Raw genomic sequence first — 27,049 nt, forward strand, 5'->3', positions numbered from 1 at the left:
GTTATCCTGATCTCATCCACAGGGAGGAATTGCAAAGGTAACAAGACCCTGATGGGAGTTATGTATAGGCTCCCTAGCAGTAGCCAGGAGCTGGGGCAGAAAATAAACCAGGAGACAGAAAAGGCATGTAAAAAAGGCAATATTACAATAATCATGGGGGACTTCAATATGCAGGTGGACTGGGAAAATCAGGTTGGTAGTGGATCCCAAGAAAAGGAACTTGTGGAATGTCTAAGAGATGGTTTTTTGGAGCAGTTTGTGACAGAGCCTACTAGGGAACAGGCAATTCTGGATTTGGTAATGTGTACTGAAGCAGACTTGATTAGGGAACTTAAGGTGAAGGAACCCTGAGGGAGCAGTGACCACAATATGATAGAATTTACCCTGCAGTTTGAGAGGGAGAAGCTGCAATCAGACGTAACGGTATTACAATTAAATAAGGGTAACTGCAAAGACATGAGGGAGGAGCTGGCCAGAGTTGATCGGAAAAGGAGCCTAGCAGGGAAGGCAGTGGAACAGCAATGGCAGGAGTTTCTGGGGGTTATTCGGGAGGCACAACAGAAATTCATCCCAAGGAGGAAGAGACATGCAAAGGGGAGGACAAGGCATTCATGGCTGACGTGAGATGTCAAGGACAGCATAAAAGCAAAAGAAAAAGCAGACAAAGTGGTGAGGATTAGTGGGAAGCCAGAGGATTGGGAAGCCTTTAAAAGTGAGCAGAGGGCAACGGAAAAAGCAATAAGGGGGGAGCAGATGAAGTATGAGTGCAAGCTAGCTGGTAATATAAATGAAGATAGGAAGAGTTTTTTCAACATATAAAAGGTAAGTGAGAGGCAAAAATAGACATTGGACCACTGGAAAATGTGGTTGGAAAAGTAATAATAGGAAACAAATAAATGGCAGACGAACTGAATTATTACTTTGCATCAGTCTTCATGGGTGGAAGACACCAGTGGGATGCCAGAGCTCCTGGAGAACGCAGTGACAATTACTAAGGAGAAGGTTCTGGGGAAACTGACAGATCTGAAGATGGATAAGTCACCTGGACTGGATGGCCTACACCCCAGGGTTCTAAAAGAGATAGCTGAGGAGGTTGTGGAGACATTGGTGATAACCTTTCAGGAATCACTGGAGGCAGGAAGGGTTCCAGAGGACCTGAAAGTGGCTAATGTAACACCACTGTTTAAGAAAGGAGGGAGGCAGAGGACGGGAAACTATAGGCCGGTTAGCCTGATTTCGATCATTGATAAGATTTTAGAGTCCATTATTAAAGATGAGATTGCGGAGTACTTGGAAATGCATGATAAAATAGGACTGAGTCAGCACAGCTTAGTCAAGGGGAGGTCATGTCTGACAAATCTGTGAGAGTTCTTTGAGAAAGTAACAAGGAAGTTAGACAAAGGAGAACCAGTGGGCGTACATAAAAAGCAAGAGGGGAGCCAGGGAAAGGGTTGGCCCACTGAAGGATAGGCAAGGGAATCTATGTGTGGAGCCAGAGGAAATGGGCGAGGTACTAAATGAATACTTTGCATCAGTATTCACCAAAGAGAAGGAATTGGGGGATGTTGAGTCTGGAGAAGGGTGTGTAGATAGCCTGGGTCACATTGAATCCAAAAAGACGAGGTGTTGGGAATCTTGAAAAATATTAAGGTAGATAAGACCCCAGGGCCTGATGGGATCTACCCCAGAATACTGAAGGAGGCTAGAGAGGAAATTGCTGAGGCCTTGACAGAAATCTTTGGATCCTCACTGTCTTCAGGTGATGTCCCGGAGGACTGGAGAATAGCCAATGTTGTTCCTCTGTTTAAGAAGGGTAGCAAGGATAATCCAGGGAACTACAGGCCGGTGAGCTTTACGTCAGTGGTAGGGAAATTACTGGAGAGAATTCTTTGAGAAAGGATCTACTCCCATTTGGAAGCAAATGGACGTATTAGTGAGAGGCAGCATGGTTTTGTGAAGGGGAGGTCGTGTCTCACTAACTTGATAAGTTTTTCCGAAGAGGTCACAAAGATGATTGATGCAGGTAGGGCAGTGGATGTTATCTATATGGACTTCAGTAAGGCCTTTGACAAGGTCCCTCATGGTAGACTGGTACAAAAGGTGAAGTCACACGGGATCAGGGGTGAGCTGGCAAGGTGGATACAGAACTGGTTAGGTCATAGAAGGCAGAGAGTAGCAATGAAGGGTGCTTTTCTGAGTGGAGGGCTGTGACTAGTGGTGTTCCGCAGGGATCAGTGCTGGGACCTTTGCTGTTCGTCGTATATAAATAATTTGGAGGAAAATGTAACTGGTCTGATTAGTAGGTTTGCAGACGACACAAAGGTTGGGGGAATTGCGGATAGCGATGAGGACTGAGAGGATACAGCAGGATTTAGGTCGTTTGGAGACTTGGGCGGAGAGATGGCAGATGGAGTTTAATCCGGACAAATGTGAGGCCATGCATTTTGGAAGGTCTAATGCAGGTAGGGAATATACAGTGAATGGTAGAACCCTCAAGAGTATTGAAAGTCAGAGAGATCTCGGTGTACAGGTCCACAGGTCACTGAAAGGGGCAACACAGGTGGAGAAGGTAGTCAAGCAGGCATACGGCATGCTTGCCTTCATTGGCCGGGGCATTGAGTATAAGAATTGGCAAGTCATGTTGCAGCTGTATAAACCTTGGTTAGGCCACACTTGGAGTATAGTGTTCAATTCTGGTCGCCACATTACCAGAAGGACATGGAGGCTTTAGAGAGGGTGCAGAAGAGATTTACCAAGATGTTGCCTGATATGGAGGGCATTAGCTATGAGGAGCGCTTGAATTAACTCGGTTTGTTCTCACTGGAACGACGGAGGTTGAGGGGCGACCTGATAGAGGTCTACAAAATTATGAGGGGCATAGACAGAGTGGATAGTCAGAGGCTTTTCCCCAGGGTAGAGGGGTCAGTTACTAGGGGGCATAGGTTTAAGGTGCGAGGGGCAAGGTTTAGAGGAGATGTACGAGGTGATTTTTTTACACAGAGGGTAGTGGGTGCCTGGAACTCGCTGTCGGAGGAGGTGGTGGAAGCAGAGACTATAGTAACATTTAAGGGTCATCTTGACAAATACATGAATAGGATGGGAATCGAGGGACACAGACCCAGGAAGTGTAGAAGATTTTAGTTTCGACGGGCAGCATGGTCGGCACAGGCTTGGAGGGCCGAAGGGCCTGTTCCTGTGCTGTACTTTTCTTTGTTCATTGTTCTTTTGGTCATTGATTTATTTAGATCTTTGACAAGGTGCCGCATAGGAGACTGTTAAATAAGCTAAGAGCTCATGGTGTTCAGGGTCAGATCCTGGCATGGATAGAGGATTAGCTGACTGGCAGCAGACAGAGAATGTGGATAAAGGGGTCTTTTTCATGATGGCAGCCGGTGACTAGTGGTGCTCCACGGGGGTCAGTGCTGGGACCATAACTTTTCACAATATACATTAATGATCTGGAGGAAGGAACTGAAGGCACGGTTGCTAAGTTTGCAGATGATACAAAGATCAGTAGAGGGGCAGATAGTATTGAGGAAACAGGCGGGCGCCCTCACAAAAGAGGCATAGACTATTTTCTAAATGGGAAACTGCTTAGGAAATCAGAAGCACAAAGGGACTTGGGAGTCCTAGTTCACGGTTCTCTTAAGGTTAACGTGCAGGTTCAGTCGGCCGTTAGGGAGGCAAATGCAATGTTAGCATTCATGCAGAGAGGGCTAGAATACAAGTACATGGATGTACTTCTGAGGCTGTATAAGGCTCTGGTCAGAGTATTGTGAACAGTTTTGGGCACCGTATCTAAGGAAGGATGTGCTGGCCTTGGAAAGGGTCCAGAGGATGTTTACAAGAATGATCCCTGGAATGAAGAGCTTGTCGTATGAAGAACGGTTGAGGACTCGGGGTCTGTACTCGTTGGAGTTTAGAAGGATGAGGAGGGATCTTATTGAAACTTAAAGGATACTGCGAGGCCTGGATAGAGTGGACGTGGAGAGGATGTTTCCACTTATAGGAAAAACTAGCAGAGGGCACAACCTCAGACTAAAGGGACGATCCTTTAAAACAGAGATGAGGAGGAATTTCTTCAGCCAGAGGATGGTGAATCTGTGGAACTCTTTGCCGCAGAAGGCTGTGGAGGCCAAATCACTGAGTGCCTTTAAAACAGAGATAGATAGGTTTTTGATTAATACGGGGATCAGGGGCTATGGGGAGAAGGCAGGAGAATGGGGATGAGAAAATATCAGCCATGATATGGGCAGCACGGTAGCTCCAGGGTCCCAGGTTCGGTTCCCGGCTGGGTCACTGTCTGTGCGGAGTCTGCACGTCCTCCCCGTGTGTGCGTGGGTTTCCTCCGGGTGCTCCGGTTTGCTCCCACAGTCCAAAGATGTGCGGGTTAGGTGGATTGGCCATGCTAAATTGCCCGTAGTGTCCTAAAAAGTAAGGTTAAGGGGGGGGGGGTTACGGGTATAGGGTGGATACGTGGGTTTGAGTAGGGTGATCATTGCTCGGCACAACATCGAGGGCCGAAGGGCCTGTTCTGTGCTGTACTGTTCTATGTTCTATGATTGAATGGCGGAGCAGACTCGATGGGCCGAGTGGCCTAATTCTGCTCCTATGTCTTATGGTCTTATGAGACCGTACCTTAGTGGCATTTTACAGACCCAGTATAATGCTCTGGGGACCCGGGACAGTGTGATTTGAATTCAATTTTTTAAAATCTGGAATGATGGATTGCCACAAAAATCCATCTGGTTCATTAATGCCTTTTAAGGAAGTAGCACAAATGACTCCAGATCCACAGCAATGTGGTAACTTAAATGCCAAATTCAAGTTCATTGGGCAATAAATTGGCCTCCGGTAATTGGGATGAGAAAACGACAAAGTTACAAAGTATTCAGAGCAGAAAAACAGGCGCCTCATGCCCATGTTTGTGCTTCACACAAGCCTCCTCCCACCGTTGCATCTCAGCCTATCAGTGTTTCCTTCTGTTCCATTCTCTCGTGTTTATCTAGCTTCCATTAAAATAGATTATTCACCTCAACCTCTCCTTATTCTCACCGCTCAGGGTGAAATTTCTCCTGAATTCCCTGTTGGGTTCATTAGACAGTAAATTAATTGGAGTGATTCCTTCTATATTGTGTTGGAGGAATCTGAAGGAAAGCGTACGGTTGCCAGAACGAGACGTCATTGGACTCAGATGTGATATCTCTGTGACAGACAAATAGCCTGCTGACAGTCACTGCCTGGGTTAATTCTTTTTAAAATGCGGTATTTTAGCAGAGGGTTTCCATAAGAAAGTCCTCAGAATATCTTGTCTTGTCATTTTATCATCAGATTTATGAATTTCCCTGTATTTGTTGTTGGTTTTAGAACATAGAACAGTACAGCACAGAACAGGCCCTTTGGCCCTCGATGTTGTGCCGAGCATTGTCCGAAACCAAGATCAAACTATCCCACTCCCTGGGCAGAATTCTCCGACCCCCCGCAGGGTCGGAGAATCAGCCAGGGCCGGCATAAATCCCGCCCCCGCCGTGGCTGGAATTCTCCGCCACCCGAGAATTGGCGGGAGCAGGAATCGCACCCTGCCGATAGGAGTGCCCCCCACGGCGATTCTCCGGCCCACGATGGGCGGATGTCCCGCCGCTGACAGGCCAATCCTGCCGATGTGGTTTCAACCACCTCTGGTGGCGGCGGGATTGGCGGCGTGAGCAGGACCCCGGGTTCCTGGGGGGGGTGGGGTGATCGGACCCCAGGGGGTGCCCCCACGGTGGCCTGGCCCGCGATCGGGGCCCACCGATCGGCGGGCAGGCCAGTGCCGTGGGGGCACACTTTTTCTTCCACCGCCGCCACGGCCTCCACCATGGCGGAGGCGGAGGAAAACCACCCTACCGCGCATGCGCCGATGGTGACGTCAGCGGCCGCTGACACACCCGCGCATGCGCAAACTGGCGACGGCCTTTCGGCCAGCCCCGTCAAAGGCCGTTGCCGCCGGTTTTGGCGCCAGTCGGCGTTGCGGCAACCACTCCGGCGCGGGCCTAGCCCATTCTCCGTACCTTTGGGGAGGTCTGACGCCGGAGTGGTTGGCGCCACTCCGCTACGCCGGGACCCCCCGCCCCGCCGGGTAGGGGAGAATCCAGGCCCCTGTCGTTCTGGTGTGCTCCATGTGCCTATCCAATAACCGCTTGAAAGTTCCTAAAGTGTCCGACTCCACTATCACAGCAGGCAGTCCATTCCACACCCTAACCACTCTCTGAGTAAAGATCCTACCTCGGATATCCCTCCTATATCTCCCACCTGAACCTTATAGTTATGCCCCCTTGTAACAGCTACATCCACCCGAGGAAATAGTCTCTGAACGTCCACTCTATCTATCCCCCTCATCATCTTATAAACCTCTATTAAGTCGCCTCTCATCTTCCTCCGCTCCAATGGGAAAAGCCCTAGCTCCCTCAACCTTTCCTCATAAGACCTATCCTGCAAACCAGGCAGCAGCCTGGTAAATCTCCTTTGCACCTTTTCCAATGCTTCCACATCCTTCCTATAGTGAGGTGACCAGAACTGCACACAATACTCCAAATGTGGTCTCACCAGGGTCATGTACAGTTGCAGTATAAACCCGTGGCTCTTAAACTCAAGCCCCCTGTTAATAAACGCTAACACACTATAAGCCTTCTTCACGGCGCTATCCACTTGAGTGGCAACCTTCAGAGATCTGTGGACATAAACCCCAAGATCTCTCTGTTTCGCCACATTCCTCGGAATCCTGCTGTTGACCCTGTAATCCGCATTCAAATTTTTTCTACCAAAATAAATCACCTCGCACTTATCAGGGTTAAACTCCATCTGCCATTTTTCGGCCCAGCTCTGCATCCTATCAATGTCTCTTTGCAGCCTACAACAGCCCTCCACCTCATCCACTACTCCACCAATCGTGGTGTCATCAGCAAATTTACTGACCCACCCTTCAGCCCCCTCCTCCAAGTCATTGATAAAAATCACAAATAGCAGAGGACCCAGCACTGATCCCTGTGGTACACCGCCGGTAACTGGTCTCCAGTCTGAAAATTTTCCATCCACCACGACCCTCTGTGTTCTATGTGATAGCCAGTTACTTATCCAATTGGCCAAATTTCCCTCTATCCCACACCTCCTTACTTTCTTCATAAGCCGACCATGGGGAACCTTATCAAATGCCTTACTAAAATCCATGTATACGACATCAACTGCTCTACCTTCATCTACACACTTAGTTACCTTCTCAAAGAATTCAATCAAATTTGTGAGGCAAGACTTACCCTTCACGAATCCGTGTTGACTATCCCGGATTAAGCTGCATCTTTCCAAATGGTCATAAATCCTTTTATTGTTGTTAACTAAGCCCATTTATCCTGTTGAAAGCACTGCTAATCTTTGTGTCTTTTCTGAGTAAGGACTCGGAATATGTCAATATTTGGAATGTGGTCCCTGCGATTGTGAAAGCATTTGGAGGGGGTCCTCGACACAGAAAGGTTTGTTCAATTAAGCGAGGGAAGTCCGACGAGTTTAACAAAAGACATTTATTCAGCAATGACATTATCTACACGAATCCTGGTTACACCTTAGCGGGTCCTTTCCCCTTTCTAGTCGGCTCCACAGGCGCTGAACTAATGCTAGCTAAGCTACCCCGCCCAAGCAGGGGAGCTCACAGTCCCGATGAGCGCGGGAATACAGTCATCCCCAGCTGGGTGAGCCCATGCAGGTTATTACAGTGTCTGAACCACTGCTGCTGGCCCATGTGTTCCTCAGCACGGGTCAGCACTTTCAGCACAGTGGGTAGGAAAATAGAAATGAGGCTGCAGCTCTTCAGTCCTTCGCACATTGCAGGAAGCACCAATTTACAGGTCTGCAGGAAGGCTTTGGATTTATCATCATTTGGTTCAATATTGTCTTGCTGCAGTAACCAAAAGCAATTTCAGAGAACGGACCAGAAGGTTCAAATAGCAAATTACAAATCATTTCAATAAAATTGTTGAATAAGCATTTTAATTTCTGCATCCCTGAAATTAGAATATATGCACATTAGAATGTGGATGCCTAACTTGTTTATACAAATATTTTACTGATTTAATGATATTGTTAATGTATTTAACATGGACGGCATGGTAGCACAGTGGTTAGCACAGTTGCTTCACAGCTCCAGGGTGCCAGGTTCGATTCCCGGCTTGGGTCACTGTCTGTGCGGAGTCTGCACTTTATCCCCATGTCTGTGTGGGTTTCCTCCGGGTGCTCCGGTTTCCTCCCACAAGCCCCAAAAGACGTGCACGTTAGGTAAATTGGACATTCTAAATTCTCCCTCCGTGTACCCGAACAGCCGCCGGAATGTGGCGACTAGGGGATTTTCACAGTAACTTCATTGCAGTGTTAATGTAAACCTGCTTGTGACAATAAAGATTATTATGATCAAGGTACCAATTCTTAAGATAGCAAGATAGAGCAGCGTTTTTCAATCTTTTTTTACCGGGACCCAGTTTTGCCAACCGGCCGACCTCATGGACCCATGCCAGCCGCCTGGGCGGCTGTGCCTCAGCACTGGGGGTATCCCCGCCACCATAGGGTGCATGTGTGTTATCCAAGTAATGTTCCCGGCAGGGCTCCAGGGTCCGGGTCCCCTGCTGTGGCCAGGGGTGCGTGTGCAGAGCGGGGTCCTCCAGCACATCCGGCTGGTTAGATGGCACCCTGCGAGAAGGCGGGGAACGTAAGGGTGGGGGAGACTCGGGGGACTTGATGGTGTCGGGGTGGAAGCCATAACTGATGGTCAGTCTCTTGCCCTCAATTCCTCACGGATATCACACTGCGGATTGTATCGTGGACCCTGCAGCAGCTGCCCTTGCCGTGCTGGTAGCAGCTCAGGTGGCTGGACTTTATTTGCTGCTCGCCCTCGTACGTGGGCCTCGTTGGGGTTATTACAACCTTCCTCCCCCCCCCCCCCCCCCACCCCCGAAATCCGTACGTTCCCCTCCAGTCGCCTTTCTCGCTTTGCATGTGGCTGCATCTCTAACAGTTGTGCAACCAATTGGGGGTGGGGGTGTGTAGATCAAGTTGGTGATCTCTTCTTCCAAATGGAACGATGGGGGAATCACTGCCGGGGGGGCTCGGCTCTGGTTATGACTTCCCACAGGAGGATACCATCTTTTACACTGATCTCCTGCTGCTTTGTGAGATTGGCCTGCAGGTCCTCCATACAGGGCGATGTGGCCTGGTTTCGTCAGCGTGGTATCCCTCTGAATCCACGTGCGGATCGGCAGACTATCCATAAAATTCAGAATCATTACGACCTCGCCCGTTATTGGTAGAGATGGAGGAGGGGGGTGGGGGGAATCTCATAGTCAGCGGGAGCCGGCTGAGGGGGTCTGCATTTGCTATATACTCCCGGGCGATGCTCAAACGTCAAGCCGCAGTTAGCAAACCCCACCGTTGGACCCGGTCCGAGGCTAGCTGACGAACCCCTTGTCCTCCGTCAAGAGGCCCAAAAGGGACTTATGGTCGGTGATAATAATAACCCCCTTGAAATAAGGGCCAATATTCCATTACCCTTCATGATTACCTACTGTACCTATGTGCCAGCTTTCTGTGTTTCGTCCACAAGTACCCCCAAGTCTCTTTGTGTTGCAGCTGTCTGCAGTTTTTCTCCATTTAAATAATATTCTGTTCTTTTGTTCTCCCTTCCAAAATGAACAACTTCACATTTCACGACATTGTACCCCATTTACCAGCTTTTTGCCCACTTACTTAACCCCTACCACATATCTCTTTGCAAACTGTGTGTCCCTCTCACAACTTACGTTTCCACATATTTTTGAGTTGTCTGCAAATTTGGCTACAGAATTTTGCTTCCTTTCTCTGAGTCATTAATATATATTGTAAACACTGATCCCTGTGGAACCCCACTGGTTTGGGGGATCTTATAGAAACATTTAAAATTATGAAGGGAATAGATAGGATAGATGCGGGCAGGTTGTTTCCACTGGCGGGTGAAAGCAGAACTAGGGGACATAGCCTCAAAATAAGGGGAAGTAGATTTAGGACTGAGTTTAGGAGGAACTTCTTCACCCAATGGGTTGTGAATCTATGGAATTCCTTGCCCAGTGAAGCAGTTGAGGCTCCTTCATTACATGTTTTTAAGGTAAAGATAGATAGTTTTTTGAAGAATAAAGGGATTAAGGGTTATGGTGTTCGGGCCGGAAAGTGGAGCTGAGTCCACAAAAGATCAGCCATGATCTAATTGAATGGCGGAGCAGGCTCGAGGGGCCAGATGGCCTACTCCTGCTCCTAGTTCTTATGTTCTTATGAATGCTTTGATTACCATATTTTCCCACAGCGGGCAAATGGATGGATGGATGGGAAATGTAGCAGAGTGTGCCAGATGGAGTCAGGGGGTGACTCACTGAAAACCACTGCCTGCGATGGATCCACTTCAACGATTTACATCCTTCACAGTTTGGGGAAACCTGTCTTGAATTATTGTGTTGCACTGTAATGGGATTAAACTGGAGGTGTTAGCAAGAATCTGGAATTACTGTTAGTCACTGCGATTCACCGCGTTTTGTTGGTGACTGTCAAATCCCTTGGGCTAAATTAACAAGCATCCACTTTCTGCATCATTTCTCAGCTAATAAAGATCAACACTCCGCAAACACAGATATTGTTAACTCCTTTGAGAATTACATGTTACCTCTGTTTCTGCAGAAAAACACGCAAACCTTTCCATTTGTTTAGGTAATATTGGGAGCGATATTTAAGCCCGGTTTGAATGCCTGGCTGGAGTCATGTGGCCAGGACTGTAGCGGTGGTTGTGTAGTGTAGAGCGGCACAGTAGCACAGTGGTTAGCACTGTTGCTTCACAGCGCCAGGGTTCCTGGTTCGATTCCTGCTTGGGTCACTGTCTGTGTCGAGTCTGCATGTTCTCCCCGTGTCTGCGCGTGTTTCCTCCGAGTACTCTTGTTTCCTCCCACAAGTCCCGAAAGATGTGCTGTTAGGTAATTTGGACATTCTAAATTCTCCCTCTGTGTACCCGAACAGGCGCTGGAATGTGGCGACTAGGGGATTTTCACAGTAACTTCATTGCAGTGTTAATGTCAGCCTACTTGTGACATTAATAAAGATGATTTATTTATGGTGGACAACAACACTCAAGAAGCTCGACATTGGCTCTCCGCAGCTTGCGGCCTTGGAGATTTCATCACCATGGCCCTCAGTCGCCCACTCGATCCCAGTGGGAATCTCCAGCTGACCAGTTGGTGGGAGCAGGATTTTGAGCCACATGATGTCAAAGCCAGATACCTGAAGAAAGAGCAGCTGGCACTCCACGAAGTGCACAGGAGAGACATTGGGAGGGCTACCTGCTGAACCGAGGGGCAGGTAATCCTAGGTCAAGGGAACCCCAATGTTTCCTCTCTTAAATTACAGAGGAATGCACCTTCTCCAGCTCCAGAAAAGGAGCTTAAAAACAAACTAAGTTTACTTGACTTTCTGGGTCACATTGGCACATTGACCGAACATAGAGCCATGCAGGCCCTGGGTTTAAATTACAACATGGTTCTGATGACATCATTGGAGCTTTAGTTACTTGGGTAGACAGGACCCCACTGCCTTCCAACAGGTGTTCCACTCACCTGAACAAAAGAGCAAGTTAACATTGCAGCCTTCCGCAATGCAGCAGAATAAAGAGGGACATTCAGTGCAAACATTCTAGCTGTGGGCAGTCAGCGTTTCTCATTAATTGAGGTTTGTTTATGATATAATCCGCAAGCAATTTAATCTTTAAATAAATTCTGGTAAGGACACAATTGCCAAAACATTCTGGTCTGGATTCTCCGATTTTGAGGCTATGTCCGGAGCATGTGTCTAGTCTTACGACAAAAAAGTCAGCGGCGCCCCTGCACTGATGCTCCGCCCGGTAGCGGGATGGCAGCCACGCCACGTTAAACTGCCGGCATTCCCGACAGAAACGGCTGGAGAATTGCCGGGACCGTGGCCGTGCATGCACAAGGCGGCGACCTTTTGGGAGTCGGCCTATTGGGGGCGGAGCATCGGGGAGCACCTTCAGCTGACGTCCTGAGGCCGTCCCAGCGGCGTGCGGCGTACTCACCAATGGCGCCATTTTTGAGGGGACGGAGCATCCGAAACCAGGCGCTGTCCCCAATTTCGGCGTCAAAAGAGATTCTCCGCCCAATCGCGAATGTGATTTCAGCGTCGGCAATCGGAGAATCCCATCATGTTTTAAAGAAGGAGTTAGCTATAGCTCATGGAGCTGAAGCAATGAAAGGATATGGGGGGGAAGCGGGAACAGGTTACTGAGTTGGGTGGTCAGCCATGATCATAATGCATGGCGGAGCAGACTCAAAGGGCCAATTGCCTACTCCTGTTTTCTATATTTCCATGATTTTACTATGGACAAAGGATGTCAATCAGCAAGAATATCTTGGGACCAACACTACTGGCCAAGTGGAGCAGAATACAACTGCCCCACTGATCTCCCGGCAAGCAAAATACTTCAATTGCTCCTCACCAACCTATCTGTCCAAGATGCATATATCCATGGCTGTATTAATGGAGTGACCATGCATGATGGTTGTGGGGTTGAAGTCCTATCTTCACCTTGAGGACCACGTCCTCCATCAAGTTGTGTAGCACTTTCACCATGCCCAGCGGGTTAGATTTAGAAAATATTTAGTAGCTCAAAGCTGGGCATCGATGAGGCACTCTGGGCCATCAGCAGCAACAACATTGCATTCCACCACAAGCTGTAACCTTGTGATGAGGCACATCCCTCACTCTACCAATGTCATCAATCCAGGGCATCAAAACCTGGTTCAATGTAGAGTGGAGAGCGTGCCAAATGAAGCCAGGAGGTGGGTGAATTGCTCACCATGAAATAAATACACTTATTGCTCCTCCTGATTTTACTGTCGAATGGAGTTTAGAATGGGCAACTTACCCAACTCCAGCCCAGTATGCTGGGCAAAATTATCTCCTTGGTTTAAATTGAACTTTCGATCAAAGGCTGCACAGCAACCTCGATCTTCCCACACAGCCCGACCCCTTTGAGTTCTCACTTGCTCGAGGCCCCATTTATGGTCTCATAAATTTAAATTAATAGGCTGTGCCCCACTAAAAACATTCGAGGAGATATTGTCAGAAATTTTAAAAATGAACCCTGTTTGCCTGGAAATTACAATTGGTGTAATTTTAGTGGACAAACATTTGCTTGGTTGTTGTTGGCGCACCTCTGCTTACTGTTTTAATGCATGATGTGGAGATGCCAGCGTTGGACTGGGGTGAGCACAGTAAGAAGTCTTACAACACCAGCTTAAAGTCCAACAGGTTTGTTTCAAATCACTAGCTTTCAGAGCTCCGAAAGCTAGTGATTTGAAACAAACCTGTTGGACTTTAACCTGGTGTTGTATGACTTCTTATTGTTTTAATGCAGGTGTTAATACCTTAAAGTAAGGCAATGCCTGATGTGAAATCTTAGCAGATGGCATTTCTGGATCTTTAACTTTAGTCTTTTTAAAATTAATTTACGGGATGTGGGCGTCGCTGGTTAGGCCAGCATTATTGCCCATTTATAGTTGCCCTGAATAATAATCTTTATTATTGTCACAAGTCGGTTTGCATTAACACTGCAATGTGGTTACTGTGAAAATCCCCTAGTCGCCACTTTCCGGCACCTGTTCGGGTACACAGAGGGAGAATTCTGAATGTCTAATTCACCTAACAGCATGTCTTTCAGGATTTGTGGGAGGAAATCGGAGTACCCGGAAAAAACCTACGCAGACACTGGGAGAATGTGCAGACTCCGCACAGACAGTGATCCAAGCCGGGAATTGAAGCTGGGACACTGGCGCTGTGAAACAACAGTGCTAACCACTGCTACCACGCACCTTCTGAAGTGGTGGTGAGTTGCCTTCTTGAACCGCTGCAGTCTCTGAAGTGTAGGTACACCCACTGTGCTGCTGGCAAGGGGGTTCCAGGATTTTGACCCAGCGACAGTGAAGATATATTTCCCAGCCAGGGTGGTGAGTGACTTGGAGGGGAACCTCCAGGTGGTGGGGTTCCCAGGTATCTGCTGCCCTTGTCCTTCTAGATGGTAATGGTCGTGGGTTTGGAAGGTGCTGTCTTAAGGAACCTTGGTGAGTTGCCGCAGTGTATCTTGTAGATACAGACAGTTGTCACTATTTGTCGACGCTGGGGGGTTTGAATGTTTGTGGAAGGGGGAGCAATCAAGCAGGGCTGGATGGTGTTGAGCTTCTTGAGTGTTGTTGGAGCTGCACTCATCCTAAACAAGTGGAGAGTATTCCATTACATTCCTGACTTGTGCCTTGTAGATAAGAAAGAACAAAGAAAATTACGATGTGGAGATGCCAGCGTTGGACTGGGGTGAGCACAGTAAGAAGTCTTACAACACCAGGTTAAAGCCCAACAGGAATGATTTGATTACCTGCAAATGCTCGCATTCCAAGCATTGTCCAGCATCTCTGACTTTGTCTATATAAATGTTTCTGGAACATACCTCTCCATTCACCTGAGGAAGGAGCTGTGCTCCGAAAGCTCGTGTTTGAAACAAACCTGTTGGACTTTTAAAAAAAAATTTAGATTACCCAATTATTTTTTCTATTAAGGGGCAATTTAGCGTGGCCAATCCACCTACTCTGCACATTTTTGGGTTGTGGGGACGAAACCCACGCAGACACGGGGAGAATGTGCAAACTCCACACGGACAGTGACCCAGAGCCGGGATCGAACCTGGGACCTCAGCGCCGTGAGGCGGTTGTGCTAACCACTAGGCCACCATGCTGCCCTACCTATTGGACTTTAACCTGGTGTTGTAAGACTTCTTAAAGAAAATTACAGCACAGGATTAGGCCCTTCGGCCCTCCCAGCCTGCACCGATCCAGATCCTTTATCTAAACCTGTCTCCTATTTTCCAAGGTCTACTTCCCTCTGTTCCCCACCCGTTCATATATCTGTCTAGAATGATGCATCTTAAATGATGCTATCGTGCCTGCCTCTACCACTTCCGCTGGCAAAGCGTTCCAGGCACCCACCACCCTCTGCGTAAAAAACTTTCCACGCACATCTCCCTTAAACTTTCCCCCTCTCACCTTGAAATCGTGACTCCTTGTAATTGGCACCCCCAATCTTGGAAAAAGCTTGTCCATACCTCTCATAATTTTGTAGACCTCAATCAGGTCCCCCCTCAACCTCCGTCTTCCAACGAAAACAATCCTAATCTACTCAACCTTTCTCCATAGCTAGTACCCTCCATACCAGGCAACATCCTGGTGAACCTCCTCTGCACCCTCTCTAAAGCATCCACATCCTTCTGGTAATGTGGCGGCCAGAACTGCACACAGTATTCCAAATGTGACCTAACCAAAGTCCTATACAACTGTAACATGACCTGCCGACTTTTGTACTCAATACCCCGTCCGATGAAGGCAAGCATGCTGTATCCCTTCTTGACCACTCTATCGACCTGCGTTGCCACCTTCAGGGTACAATGGACCTGAACTCCCAGATCTCTCTGTACATCAATTTTCCCCAGGACTCTTCCATTGACCACATAGTCCACTCTTGAATTAGATCTTCCAAAATGCATCACCTCGCATTTGCCTGGATTGAACTCCATCTGCCATTTCTCTGCCCAACTCTCCAATCTATCTATATTTTGCTGTATTCTCTGACAGTCCTCCTCGCTATCTGCAACTCCACCAATCTTAGTATCATCTGCAAACTTGCTGATCAGACCTTGCTTATCAGACCACCTATACCTTCCTCCAGGTCATTTATGTATATCACAAACAACAGTGGTCCGAGCACGGATCCCTGTGGAACACCACTAGTCACCCTTCTCCATTTTGAGACACTCCCTTCGACCACTACTCTCTGTCTCCTGTTGCCCAGCCAGTTCTTTATGCATCTAGCTAGTACACCCTGAACCCCATATGACTTCACTTTTTCCATCAACCTGCCTTGGGAAACTTTATCAAACGCCTTATTAAAGTCCATGTATACGACATCTACAGCCCTTCCCTCATCAATTAACTTTGTCACTTCCTCAAAGAATTCTATTAGGTTTGTAAGACATGACCTTCCTTGCACTAAACCATGCTGCCTATCACTGATAAGTCTATTTTCTTCCAGATGTGAATAGATCCCTCAGTATCTTCTCCAACAGTTTGCCTACCACTGACGTCAAGCTCACAGGTCTATAATTCCCTGGATTATCCCTGCTACCCTTCTTAAACAAAGGGACAACATTAGCAATTCTAAGTCCTCCGGGACCTCACCCGTGCTCAAGGATGCTGCAAAGATATCTGTTAAGGCCCCAGCTATTTCGACCCTCGCTTCCCTTAGTAACCTGGGATAGATCCCATTCGGTCCTGGGGACTTGTCCACCTTAATGTCTTTTAGAATACCCAAAACTTCCCCCTTCCGTATGACAACTTGACCGTGAGTATTTAAACATCCATCCCTAGCCTCAACATCCGTCCTGTCCCTCTCCTTGGTGAATACCGATGCAAAGTACTCATTATGAATCTCACCCATTTCCTCTGACTCCACGCATAAATTCCCTCTTTTGTCTTTGAGTGGGCCAATCCTCTCTCTAGTTACCCTCTTGCTCCTTATATACGAATAAAAGGCTTTGGGATTTTTCTTAACCCTGTTAGCCAAAGATATTTCATGACCTCTTTTAGCCCTCTTTACTGCGCGTTTGAGATTCGTCCTACTTTCCTGATATTACTCCAAAGCTTCATCAGTTTTGAGTTGCCTTGATCTTATGTATGCTTCCCTTTTCATCTTAGCTAGTCTCACAATTCCACCAGTCATCCATGGTTCCCTAATCTTGCCATTTCTATCCCTCATTTTCACAGGGACATGTCTGTCCTGCACTCTAATCAACCTTTCCTTAAAAGACTCCCACATTTCAAATGTGGATTTACCTTAAACAGCTGCTCCCAATCCACATTCCCTAGCTCCTGCCGAATTTTGTTATACTCTGCCTTTCCCCAATTTAGCACTCTTCCTTTAGGACCACTCTCGTCCTTGTCCATGAGTATTCTAAAACTTACGGAATTGTGATCACTATTCCCAAAGTAATCACCGACTGAAACTTCAACCACCTGGCCGGGATCATTCCCCAATACCAGGTCCAGTATGGCCCCTTCCCGAGTTGGACTATTTACATACTGCTCTAAAAAACTCTCCTGGATGCTCCTTACAAACTCTGCTCCATCTACGCCTCCAACACTACACGAATCCCACTTAATGTTGGGGAAGTTAAAATCTCCCATCGCAACCACCCTATTGCTCCTACATTTTTCTATAATCTGTCTGCATATTTGTACCTCTACTTCATGCTCGCTTTTGGGAGGCCTGTAGTAAAGTCCCAACAATGTTACTGCACCCTTCCTATTTCTTAGCTCCAGTGCTCGAATCCTCCATAGTGCCCTCCTTAATCACAGCTGTGATATCATCTCTGACCAGTAATGCAACTACTCCACCCCTTTTACCTCCCTCTCTATCCCTCCTGAAGCATCTATACCCTGGGATATTCAGTTTCCTGTCCTGCCCTTCCCTCAACCAAGTCTCAGTAATATCAATAACATCATATTCCCAGGTACTAATCCAAGCCCTAAGTTCATCTGCCTTACCTGCTACACTTCTCGCATTAAAACAAATGCACCTCAGACCACCTGTCCCTTTGCGTTCATCATCTCTTCCCCGTCTACTCTTCCCCTTAGTCACATTGAGTTTACTATGTAGATGGTGGACAGACTTTGGGGATTCGGGAGGTGAGTTACTCGCAGAGGATTCCTCGCCTTTAACCTGCCCATAGTACTAATGTGGCTAGTCCAGTTCAGTGTCTGATCAATGGTAACCTCCAGGATGTTGATTGTGGGGATTCAGCGATGGTAGCGCCATTGAATGTCAAGGGGCAGTGGTTAGATCTTCTCTTGTAGGGGATGGTCATTGTCTGGCACTTGTGTGGTGCGAATGTAACTTTGAATGTGTTTGAAATCTATCTCATTTAGCATGGTGATAGTGCCACACGAGAGCATGAAGGGTACTCTTAACGTGAAGAGGGTAGGTCATCTCCACAAGGACAGTGCAGTGGTCACTCTTACTGACAATGTCACGCCAGGGACAAATACATCTGCGACAGGCAGGTTAGTGAGGATGAGGTGAAGTATGCTTCTCCTCACCACCTGCCCAGACCCAGTCTAACAGCTATGTCCTTTAGGACCCGGCCGGTCGGTCGGTCAGTAGTGGTGCTATGAGCCCCTCTTGATGATGGGCATTTTTCTAGTCCTCCGAGACTGGGATGACTTCCTGATAGATATCCTCTATATTATCTGCTGGAGGTTTTGTTTGATATGGACAGGATCAGGCTTATTTATTAACTCCCATGGTCAAGTAGCTTGCCAATATTCTTGGACTCATAAAAAAAAATAGCCCTTAAAATTCTGAATGTACTTTCTAAAGGTGCCTGATACCCTCTAATACTCGGGTGGAGTTTCAGAGAGCGCCTACCCCATAACACTTTAGAAACGGTGAGGAGAAAACTGGAGTAAGGAAATGAGAAATTAATAATGTTGAGAAATGGATGTGTTAATCTCCTTGTCACACACAGGCTGCTTTTTTGTTAACACTTCAGGCTGAACAGGTGCTGTTGAAGCTCAAATCCACCTTGGAAGAAATCTATCAGCCTGCTGGCCTGGCTCGGCTGCAGTTAAGTAGGCCCCATGCCTACCCCAACAGATTGTTCAAATCAAAATGGGCAGCATCCTGTGGTTTATTGATGTAATAAGCGTATTATCCGAAACCATCAACATATCAATGGACTGCAAATCGTGCTCAAAGTTACAAATCAAAATAAATAATTACAAAACTTGGAGATGTGAAAGGATGCAAAATTCAATGACACAAAGTTTAATTCTGAGCTTCAGCTAGGACCTCGAGGTTGGAGCATTGGAAGCTCATAGCGAGAGGTCTCTGTTTAGACTGTGATGTCAAAGATTCCTGCTTTCACCGAGTGTAAAACCAGAATTGGGATGTGACATGATTGGGGTGGGAGCTGGTATAGGAATAGAACAGAACTGAGACAGACACATTCTTAAATGGGATAGGAGAGTAGGTGCAGGGTGGGGAGGGGACAGTTTAGCCCAGAAGGGTTTGGAATGGGATAGGAGTGAGCCAAGTGCAGGATCATGGATTAGGATAGCTGCTGATGTAAATTGGAATATTTAATAATTCACAACTAATCTATAACAAGCACAGGGAGAGAAATAGCCTTCTATTTTAAAGCAGATTTTAGTTTGAGTGTAGCTTTCAGAAATGTTCAGATCCAGCTGAAAGCTTTGGTGATATGAAATGAAAAATTGAAATGAAAATTGCTTATTGTCACAAGTAGGCTTCAAATGAAGTTACTGTGAAAAGCCCCTAGTCGCCACATTCCGGCGCCTGTTCGGGGAGGCTGTTACGGGAATTGAACCGTGCTGTTGGTCTGCTTTCAAAGCCAGCGATTTAGCCCTGTGCTAAACAGCCCCTGAAGGCTCGCGTTAAATCTATTGAGTAGCTGGAGGAGCATTTCATGTTCATAAAATAATTGAACTTTTTGCAACGCTGCTCTTCTTGTTGTTGACCTTGATTAAAGCAATGTCATCACATCCTGATGTTGCCAAACATTTGGTCACCCTGTAAGCACACACTGGGAGAGCAAATCTGGTGATGTTGAACTCCCTGCAGAGCCATGCTACATGGAATGCACTGGTTTTTGCTCCACCCATGAAGCGTCTTGGGATAGTTTCTAAATTGTTGCCACAGTTATAAAATATTCAGTTGTTGGACTAAGTCCAGCGGCGCCACATTCGGTGGGGGTGGGAGGGTGTTCCGCAGGCAGTGGGGGCTTTGGCGACAGTTGGGGGCACTGGTGGGGGGTGTTCCAGGCGTGATTACAGGGGAGGGCAGGTCTTGGTAGGCCGGGTCCACGCGCGGCCGGCGCCATGTTGCACAGCGTGGCCGCTGTAGGCCGCCAGCTTGCGCATGCGCGACTACGGACTCGGCAATTCTCCAGCCGTATCCGCAGGTAAAGCCAGGGGCTTCGGCTGCGTGCCTGCCAGCCCCCCATCAGACGGAGGATCAGTACAGCTTATGCGCCATTTTTTCGGGCATAAAACGCCACCGTTCCCACGCCGGCGTCAGCACTTAGTCTGCAAATCGGAGAATCCAGCCCCGTAGTCCAAGAGGAATGAAGTGAATGTTTTTTTTTAGCACTTTTAGTATCCGTTTTAGTTCCTGTCAGGCTTCTGTCCAACAAACAGCGAGGAGACTGCCTTTGCTCTGTGCCATTCTCTGGGGATTCTTTTCTCCTTCCATAGTTTTTTTAGCACTGCAGTTGCTATAGTTACATCACTTAAGGCAGTGTAGAAATTGTCCTGTTGTTCATTTCCTCTCTTGAATCAATGAAATTCTCTGCTGCGCTCCCTCGAAGACAGCCAATATAAGACTCCAACGCATTCATCTTCCTCTGCCAGTCATGGTTGTGAATGTTAACTAGAGCTCTGTTTACTTGGGGCCATCCTGAATGGATGCAGTCTTCCTTGACGTCTCGTCCCCTGGACAGAATGATTGCATTGATGTAATATTTATAACAAACAAACACAATAAATTCAAGTAATGATTCACAAATTTGTGTTCCAGTCACCGACTCATCACCTCCTCTGGACATGATCCAACCCCTTCAGCATTTCATTGGGCTCCACGCGGGACACTGGAACCTTTGCAAAAATCAAAAGCTAGCTCCAATATGATTCGGCCATTTACTTGTATTTCCCAGGTAGTAAATGTATTTATTGACTGTAAATGGAATCTAAGTGGGCGGATGTGAAGCAGGGATGGGCAACCGAGGCTCGTGAGTGAGCCGCACGAGGGACCTCCTTTAGCTCTGTGGGCTGCAAGATTGAAATAATAATCTTTATTAATGTCACAAGTAGGCTTACATCAACACTGCAATGAAATTACTGTGAAATCGGGCATGTTCACTAACACACTCTTGAATAAAATTCAATACATTTCTGAATATTTCATAAAGATTATAGAACAAGCTTGATTGTTTATATATTAATAGGTCTGTAATTCTAACAATAGACGGTGGTAAACCTCTAGGGCTGGATTCTTTGGTCGGCGACGGCAAAATTGCATTTCGCCAGAGAATCCCTGATCACGACCAAATCAGGGGCGGCGCCGCTTTCGCGATGCTCCACCCCCTCCAAAGCAGCGTATTCTCTGAGTACGCCGCGTGCCGTTTCGTCGGCCTCAGGACATTTCCTGAGGCCCACCCCGGATGCTCCGCTGCCGACCGGCCGGGTTCCCGACGGCGTGGAATACGTGTGGTCTCATCTGTCGGGAACTCGACGTGGCGGCTGCGGACTCAGTCCAGCACCCCCACAGTCTGTGGAGGGCCACAGACTTCCCACGCTCAAGGTCGAGTACAGTCAGCAAGGTTCATGTCGACTCAGGTCACAGACGCACAACACTCAAGATCGAGTACAGTCAGCAAGGTTCATATCGACTTGATCACAGACTTCCCACACTCAAGGTCGAGTACAATCAGCAAGGTTCATATCGACTTGATCACAGACTTCCCACGCTCAAGGTCGAGTACAGTCAGCATGTTCTGTGAACTCGGGTCACAGCCGTACCACACTCAAGGTCGAGTACAGTCAGCATGTTCTGTGAACTCGGGTCACAGCCGTACCACACTCAAGGTCGAGTACAGTCAGCAAGTCTGTGGACCCAGGTCACAGACATCCCGGACTTAAGGTCGAGTAGAGTCAGCAAGGTTCATATCGACTTGATCACAGACTTCCCACGCTCTAGGTTGAGTACAGTCAGCAAGGTTCATATCGACTTGATCACAGACTTCCCACGCTCAAGGTCGAGTACAATCAGCAAGGTTCATGTCAACTCCGGTCACAGACTTCCCGCGCGAGAACTTTGTGTTGGTTTACGTTAGAGTCCATTCCAAAACATTTACATTTTGTTTGCCATGTTCAGTTTTGGGATTACAGATAAAGGATATTCGACTACTGTACTTTCTGATTGCTGCTTGTCTGCTTATCTCAAAGTTCAATTTCCCACCAAAACGACTTTACCTTTGGTACATGCTTATCTAATCTGGGCATCAACACAATCTAGTACTTGATGGCTGCTGTCGGGATGCTTATACACCACTCTCACTGCAATCATCAATCCTTAACTATTTCTTCATTCTTCCCATCGGGTATCTACTGCCTGCTTACCTCGTGTTGTATCATCTCATCGTTCAAATGATTTAATTCACTAAGGCTATTCCTCTCCCTCTTCCATTTTCATTATCTTTCTTGTAGATTTTATACCCTGATATGTTTATTTCTCTGTCCTGACTGTCCTGCACTGTGCTTCAGTAATAGCTACACTGTCATATTTTTCAATTTTAATTCGCATCTGCATTTCATTCTGTTTGTTTCTTACACTCCGGTTATTGGTATAAACAGTTCTTATTTGGCCATATAACCTAACCTGTGTTTCTATTCTAAAGTTTTAATCATGTTTCTTACATCTCTTTCCTGATTACGTTACCTTGCGTCTTTTATGTTAGGAGAATAGGGCTGGTTTAGCTCAGTGGGCTAGACAGCTGTTTTCTGATGCAAAACAAGACCAGCAGTGCGGGTTAAAAAAAAATTTTTTTCCTTACATTTCCTTTGGTTGCCGGTAAATTAATGGGGTGGTCGGTAAGTTAATGGAAAAGGTCCCGAAGGATAGGATAGGATTTATGACCATTTGGAAAGATGCAGCTTAATCTGGGATAGTCAACACGGATTCATGAAGGGTAAGTCTTGCCTCACAAATTTGATTGAATTCTTTGAGGAGGTAACTAAGTGTGTAGATGAAGGTAGAGCAGTTGATGTCGTATACATGGATTTTAGTAAGGCATTTGATAAGGTTCCCCATGGTCGGCTTATGAAGAAAGTAAGGAGGTGTGGGATAGAGGGAAATTTGGCCAATTGGATAAGTAACTGGCTATCACATAGAAGACAGAGGGTGGTGGTGGATGGAAAATTTTCAGACTGGAGACCAGTTACCGGCGGTGTACAACAGAGATCAGCGCTGGGTCCTCTGCTATTTGTGATTTTTATCGATGACTTGGAGGAGGGGGCTGAAGGGTGGGTCAGTAAATTTGCTGATGACACCACGATTGGTGGAGTAGTGGATGAGGTGGAGGGCTGTTGTAGGCTGCAAAGAGACATTGATAGCCGTGAAGAAGGCCTATAGTGCGTTAGCGTTTATTAACAGGGGGCTTGAGTTTAAGAGCCACGGGTTTATACTGCAACTGTACATGACCCTGGTGAGACCACATTTGGAGTATTGTGTGCAGTTCTGGTCACCTCACTATAGGAAGGATGTGGAAGCATTGGAATGGGCGCAAAGGAGATTTACTAGGATGCTGCCTGGTTTGCAGGATAGGTCTTAAGAGGAAAGGTTGAGGGAGCTAGGGCTTTTCTCTTTGAAGCGGAGGAAGATGAGAGGTGACTTAATAGAGGTTTATAAGATGATGAGGGGGATAGATAGAGTGGACGTTCAGAGACTATTTCCTCGGGTGGATGTAGCTGTTACAAGGGGGCATAACTATAAGATTCAGGTGGGAGATATAGGAGGGATATCCGAGGTAGGTTCTTTACTCAGAGAGTGGTTAGGGTGTGGAATGGACTGCCTGCTGTGATAGTGGAGTCGGAACTTTCAAGCGGTTATTGGATAGGCACATGGAGGACACCAGAATGACAGGGAGTGGGATAGTTTGATCTTGGTTTTCGGACAATGCTCGGCACAACATCGAGGGCCGAAGGACCTGTTCTGTGCTGTTCTGTTCTATGTTCTATGTTTTTCTCTCTCTTGATCCAATCTTTATTTTCCTCACTTCTCTTCCTATATCTAATATGAATCTAGTTCACCATCCCTTTGCTGCCATTCCTCTGTTTCTTTCTGAAACCAATTCTGAATTCGCCCTCTGTGTACCTGAACAGGCGCCGGCATGTGGCGACGAGGGGCTTTTCACAGTAACTTCATACTTGTGACAATAAAAGATTATTATTATAGTTTTGCTTCTGGCTGTGTGCCTCGGTTAGCTCAGTTGGCTGGATGGCTGCTTCCTGATGTACAGTGATGCCAACAGCCTGGGTTAAATCCCCATACTGGCTGAGGTTCTTCATGAAGACCCCCTTCTTCTCAAACATGCCCCTCGTCTGAGATATTGTGACCCTCAGGTTAAATGGCTGTCAGCCATCTCTCAAAGGAGAGCAGCCTATGGTCCTCCTGGACTGGGGGCGACATTTACTTTGTGCCTGATGCACAACTATGAACACCACTCTGTTTCTTTTTGTTTGTTTTCAAATTCTTATTTGTACTTTTTTTTTCTCCTCCTGATTCCTCCTCCCAGCATTTACTAATGTAAAGTTCTCCTGATCACCCTGTATATCACCCTGGGACCCTGATCCCAGCCTAGTTCAGGTGGAGTCTGTCCCCAGGGTACAGTTTCTTCCCACACTTTCTAAATAGGACCTCTTGCCTCCTGTTCCCTATGATGCTAAGTTCAATACATTGTTAATGTTGTAAAATGTAGACACACAATGGTTTCAGTGCTCAGTATTTCCAGCTGGTTAAGCTGCAGAATGGTAGATGACACACAGATGGGGTGGGAGCAAAGATACATGAGTAGCACATTGGTTAGTGCTGTTGCTTCACAGCTCCAGGGTCCCAGGTTTGATTCCCGGCTTGGGTCATTGTCTGTGCGGAGTTTTCACGATCTTCCTGTGCCTGCGTGGGTTTCCTCCGGGTGCTCCGGTTTCCTCCCACAATCCAAAGTTTGCAGGTTAGGTGGATTGGCCATGCTAAATTGTTCTTAGATTAGGTGGGGTTACTGGTTTATGGGGATAGGGTGGAGGTGTGGGCTTAAGTAGGCTGCTCTTTCCAAGGGCCGGTGCAGAAACGATGGGCTGAATGGCCTCCTTCTGCACTGTAAATTCTTTGATTCTATTCTGTGGTATTTAAGAAGACAATTAGGAGGCAAGACCATCTTTTTACTTGTAAGTTTATTTATGTATCATGGTGATGTACTAATCAATTGACTCTGTTGCTGTAAATCACGGGTGAAATTTCTTTGGAACTAACATGCTAACAGTTTGGTTGAAAATTTTACGTTAATGGCAGTGTTATTAACAGGCAAAAGAATTTTGTATGAACACAAGAAATCATTTGTTAATAATTTTTCATTGAGCAATTCCCCTCCTTTGGTGACTAATTCAGTGCAACAATTTAAAAAAGCTCAGTGGGATCGTAATATTCTGCCGGGAGTGAAGGGCTGGAAAATCCTGTCCTCAGTGTGAATTCTGTAAACGATCTCTCAACCCATCCTTTCTGATACAAGTTCTGAAGATCTGTGGATTTCAAGTATTTCCTTTTTCTTTTAATCCGTGGTTTTCCAGCGAGTACTTTTGTGTGGACTCCTCAAGGATTTGGAATTCATGGAGATGAAAGTTGACAGTTGGGGTAATGAAAAAAATTCCATGTGGAGATACGTGTGGATAGAGGTACGGATAAGAGATTTTAGTTTTAAAGATTATTTCACGGTATGGGTCCATCGCAGGCTAGGCCAGCATTTTATTTACTGCCCATCTCAAGTTGCTCTTCAATTGATGGGCTGTCTTCTTGGACTGCTGCAGTCCATGTGCTAGTGTATATGATGTAGAGCACACTTGTGGAGCAAGAGGAGAGCAGTCAGTAGAGGAGGAGAGTAGGAATAACACAAAACTCCCAGCAAGGGTGAAAAATGGTCAGGATTCCCCATTGCCCAACACCGATATCGTAATCGGCGATTGGGCAGAGAATGGACTCTGACGCCCAAATTGGGGCCGGTGCCGGTTTGACGGTGGTCAGCCATCTTCCACCCCCTCCGAAATGGCGTAATCGCATTGCACGGTGTTGCAACAGCATTGGTGCATCATTGGAAGGCCCTCCCATGATGCTCCGCCCCCGATGGGCCGCGTTCCCTACCGTGCGGGACACGTGCGGTCTCAGCGGTCGGGTACCCGGCATGGGGGCTGCGGACTGTGCCCAGCGCCGCCACACTCAGTCAGGATCTGTGTCACTGGCCGGGGGTGCTTCTGCGAGGGCTGGGGGTACTGGTAGGGGGGTGGCTAGAGGGTGGCCTGTTGGGTCGCGGATGGCTGGTCGTGTCTGCGGACGGCCGGCGCCATGTTGTACGGCATGACCACTGCAGGTCATTGCCGTGCGCGTGTGGCCAGGGACCCGACCATTCTCCGCCCATTTTCGGCGCGGGAGCCAGAATATTCACCCTGCAAGCCTCTCACAGGAATCGGTGACGGTTTAGCCCTGATTTCCGGGTCGCAAAACGCCCCAAATTCACTGTTTGAGCCGGAACTTTGCCGCTGAAATGGAGAATCCCGCCCAATGACTTTGGTCTTCTTGATAGTTACTTGTTGGAATTGTGGCTTATCCACAGCTTAATGTCAGACAGGCAGAGAGATAGCTGTATATTCAAGGGAATATGTGGGTGTCATCAGTGTACACTTGGAGGTTGACTCTGTATCTATAATTGGCATCTTATAGAAAGAGGCCATTTGGCCCACTCTTTGAAGAAACTGTCCACTTTAGTCCCAAAACTCCAGTTCTCCCACTAGGTGGATTGACCTGGCTAAATTGCCCCTTAGTGTCCAAAGATGTGCAGGCTAGATGAGGTTACAGGGATAGGGAATGGGAGTGAGCCTTGGTGGGGTACTTTTTCAGAGGGTTAGTGCAGCCCCGATGGGCTGAATGGCCTCCTTCTACACCACAGGGGTTCTATGGATTCTATATATTAGTGCTCTTCATGTATATGCCCACTTACTTTCTAAAAGCTGCTAGGGAACCAGTTTCCATCACCCTTTCAGGTCATGCATTTCAAACCTTAACA

At 47.2% G+C, this 27,049-nt stretch overlaps 1 protein-coding gene across 1 annotated transcript in view; it reads left to right on the forward strand.

Annotated features, from left to right (window-relative positions):
• LOC119957195 (cAMP-specific 3',5'-cyclic phosphodiesterase 4B-like) overlaps nucleotides 1–27,049 on the forward strand; it is a 597,446-nt gene that overhangs the window by 94,618 nt on the left and 475,779 nt on the right. The gene's annotated exons all lie outside the window — the stretch shown is intronic.

The sequence above is a fragment of the Scyliorhinus canicula genome, chromosome 25 (genome assembly GCF_902713615.1).
Source record: "Scyliorhinus canicula chromosome 25, sScyCan1.1, whole genome shotgun sequence".
Taxonomy (NCBI): domain Eukaryota; kingdom Metazoa; phylum Chordata; class Chondrichthyes; order Carcharhiniformes; family Scyliorhinidae; genus Scyliorhinus; species Scyliorhinus canicula.